Here is a 3,985-nt window from a genome sequence, read left to right as displayed (position 1 = left end):
AAACAAGGGCTTTTAGCTAGAAGAAAAATAAACTGACTATTCAAGTACCAGTATTGCTTTCCTTCAATAGGAATAAGAAATGTGCTGTGAAACAGCACCACACTTTACAGCGCAGTTAAAAGTGCAAATTTACACCAAAATTCTGCAACTTTCACTAGATTTCAAATTCCCCTTTTTCAAAGTAGCAGTATCAGCACATCAGGAGAGACACGGTATCATTACAGAGAAAAAACCAAGACAAACCAAAACAAAGCTGTCTTAGAAGTTCTCACTGCCCTCCAGTCCCAACTCTTCCTTTCAGAATTTGACCCCATTATTCCCACACACTCCCTGGTTTTACTACCTTAATAACTTCTGTCCCCTTAATATTTACCTGTTTTGGATGCTGACAAGCATTCTGTACTGGACCTCTCTGCTGCTTCCCACAAGGGACACAAGTTCAGGCACAAGTCACAGCAATGGGAAACACACAGGAAGCACAGTGGGACATAGGAAGGACAAGAAGAAACATGCTTAGTGACAGCTGCAAGTTATTTGTTGTGAGTGAAACTTGGTTTAGTACTAACCAGGAGCGTTTCCACAGACACCTCCAGCATCAGGACCTGTTTCAGCAGGCAGGCTCTGAGCCAGCTCCAGTTTCTCAGGGATACACAGGTATTTAATAGCAGATGTTTGTGTCACAGAGGACAGAGAACCTCCTGAGACTGAAGAACCTGACGAGCGAGTGTCTTCCAGGCTTGCTTCCATGATTGGGCTGGAAATAAAGTCATCAGCTATTCAGACTGCCAGAACATACAGGTTCGAGATAATGCCAGCCCAGTGACCAGGAGAGGATACCGTGCACTTCCACATTTAATTAACAAAGAAATCCTTTCCCATCCTCAGTGGAAAACCAAAAGTCCTGTCAGTGCTTCATTCTGGCTTTGATGATTGTTTATACTCGGAATCTTAGTCTACAGATGACTTTTTCTCTCCTCTTCCACTAAATCTGACTGCTACCATAGAAGACATACTGAATATTTATTCCTCGTCTCGCTACCAAATGTCAGTGCTTTTAAAGCAGTGAAGGGTTGGGTGGGAAATAACTCTGCCTAATTATAATCAGCATGGTTTCCAGGGAGCTCCCCAAGTAAACAAACACCTTCGGCGTGGTATATGTGTTTACATACTAACAGCCAGCAAAACCAACTCAGCTCTAAATTAAGAAACCCCCATATAAGATGCTTTTTTGGTTTACAAGGATAAAAAAGAAGGTTATTTGCCAGTTTTTTCTTCTCTCCAGCTTCCCTCCTCTGTAGAAGAACTAAATTATAGTCACCAGATGCATCTTATATACTTAAAATAACTGCAGAAACTTATGAAAGGAACTGATGATTCTGCTTTTCATGTCTGATAACCAAGACAGAATGCATTTATTAACTACTTTGCAAGTTATTTGGTAAAAGCGTGGAGTTAAGGCCCAGAGCAGTAATGCTGAGAAGCCAAGTGGGCTTGCTCTTACCTCTTGGATCTGCTCAAGGCAGAGTAGACCCTAAGCTAGAAAAATGGCTGTCCTTGGAATATCCTGCTCTATTCAGAAAACTGTTTCTTCAGCAACAGAACCACAATAAAACCACAGCTGTGAAAGACACACAGGATAAGGGGCTTGAGGTACTTTGCTGTTAATTACCTCAGTTTATTTACACACAGAGCTTCCCTGTACGCTCCCTCACACACCAGCGTTTCCTGCTCCAGAGGTGCACTCTTGGATTCTGGACTACCCTCCTTCAGGCCACTCTGGGAGAAAGCAGGAGCTGGGACTCTCTGAGCCCCCGGCCCGTGAAAGGGTGTCGAGGCCAGGTGGGCAGCCCTGTTAAAGTCACACATGTCTTCTGGGTTGGCACAAAGGGGTTTGTTCTTGTAGGAGCCTGTCACAATTGCATCCTCAGTCAAAGCTTCGATTCCATTCAGCTCATCCTTAAAAAAAGCAGGAAGAGACAGTGAAAAGCCTGTACATTTTATGACATTTTTTTCTTTAATTTATTTAAAAGGTGAATATTTCTCTCTCCCCTTTCTTCCACCCAACCACCTTCCAAAATGTATCTGACACTCTGGCCACTAATGACTTGCCTAAATTTTGGAAGACTCCCTACCATCATCTCCTTATTGCCCACCCTAAAGCCTAACAAAACCATGAATTTCCAGTGTAATCTTAACATGCCCCAATTCAAGCCCTGCCGTGCCAGACAGCAGTTTGGAATCCCTGCTTATTGCACATCAGGTCAGTGTGTCAGCAGGACAGGCAGTGCTGGCTCCTCCTGGGCAGGGGCTCTGCTGTGGATAAGCTGTGTCCTTACACAGGCTTCTGGTGAGATGTTTTCCTTTGCTGCCAGAGAGGCCAAAGGTTTACGAACGGCGAGAGGGCGACGGGCACTTGTCTGGGTCTGATCTGCAGAACAACTAAGATAAAGTTACATTCAATTAAATACTCATTAGAGCAGATTCCAGTCTTCAGCAGATTCCTCAGGAGTTTTCATCTACCGACAATTTCAATCTATCTTTTTCTAGTACAGAACTGCCAGTTAACTGCAATTTATACAACTCTCCAAAATGAAGTTTACATAGCAGCTTAAAAAGTTCTAGGCTGAGGAAGAGCAACAGAAGAGTATTTCCTCATCATGGACTCTGAGTAATGAAACAAAAAATAGCAATATAAACAAAACAAAATGCCACCCCACACCCTTGCAAGAAACAGTTATTTCAGAAGCTGCAGAAAATGGTTTGATATTTCAGGTGTTCCCTCCCTCTGAAATCCAGGTCTTGAATATTTCTACCTTATATTCTGATTTGTTAAAGTAGAGGATTCATCAAATATAGAGAAAAACGGAGCAGGAGCCAGTGGGGGAAGCAGACCTACATCTGTAAAGAAAAACCAAGAGGCTCTGTCATATCAACAGTTTTTCCACAACAGAGTATCCAACACTACTTAAAATATTTAATACACGATTTTAAAAATGCTGGTCCTAGCAGGAAATTACAGAACTGGCATTTAAGGAACCCCATTAAAAAAAGCCTTGGTTTTGTTCCATTAGTGAACCACACCTTTACCACCATATTATGTGAGCTGGCTTGCTCTTTTTAGACTGTATCAGGATTGGTACCTTCTTTTGGAAGGCTGGCCTCATCTCTCTGTTCCTCCTCAGGGTCTAAAAGCACATTTCCACTGTGGGTGTCTGGGGATACATCAGGACTCGGGATAACCTCTGTCAACAGTTAATTCGGGTCAAAAGTAAGTTTTTCAGTACACATTCTTCCCAACAACAAAACTTCCCAGGAGAAAAATACACAACTTCTGGTTGTATTCCTCCAGAGAATCCTCTGAGGCAAAAGGACTTAAGATAGTAACAATCTGATGGTAGCATTAAACTCTTTTGAGATTTTAGTAGGACTGCCAATGTGAAAGCTTGAAAAAAGCTCTCCGGGTATTGAAAGCAAAAAGCTCTTCTGCTCAAACGTCCTTTCAAACAGTGACATTCTCTGGCCTCAATCTGCTGAATATGGTTAAAGGCACTCGTAGAACCTTCTAATTTTCATTCTTTTAACCCACCTAGACTTTTGTTTTTAGTTTGCTGCAGTCTTGCTATTCATATAAAAAAACACTTCCCCCTTTTACAAAGCCTTCTCCTTAATGGTAAAAGAAATTTAATACTTACCCTCAGGACAAGATGGTTTATGTAGCTGAGTATCTTCACAGACACGGAACTCACTGCAAAAAAGATATAAACTTGTTTCTTATCCTTTACAGACCCTCACAAAACAGAAGTAAACTCCATAAAAAGGCAATGTATGCTACTTGCAAGAAGTTAAGATCCCATAATTAAAAATATTGAGAGAGAGAGAGAGAGAGAGAGGGCAGATCCTGGCTGCAGGCTGACAGAGGACTCTGTTCCACTCTGCCTGCAGAAACAGGCTGGTAGTGATCCATGTTACTCCTGACTTATCCCCA

The 3,985-nt window shown here is 42.1% G+C and overlaps 1 long non-coding RNA gene across 1 annotated transcript; it reads right to left on the bottom strand.

Moving 5' to 3' along the window:
* Positions 1-355: 355 nt before the first annotated feature.
* Positions 356-3,747, bottom strand: LOC108510345. The gene is made up of 7 exons (XR_001878795.1): positions 3,693-3,747; positions 3,141-3,242; positions 2,814-2,898; positions 2,337-2,439; positions 1,670-1,956; positions 567-754; positions 356-415 (listed from the first exon to the last, which is right to left on the bottom strand). It is a non-coding gene; the product is annotated as an uncharacterized LOC108510345 (long non-coding RNA).
* Positions 3,748-3,985: the final 238 nt, after the last annotated feature.

The sequence above is a fragment of the Lepidothrix coronata genome, unplaced genomic scaffold (assembly GCF_001604755.1).
Source record: "Lepidothrix coronata isolate B3197 unplaced genomic scaffold, Lepidothrix_coronata-1.0 Scaffold682, whole genome shotgun sequence".
Lineage (NCBI taxonomy): Eukaryota > Metazoa > Chordata > Aves > Passeriformes > Pipridae > Lepidothrix > Lepidothrix coronata.
This window is presented reverse-complemented; position numbering and strand designations above follow the sequence as displayed.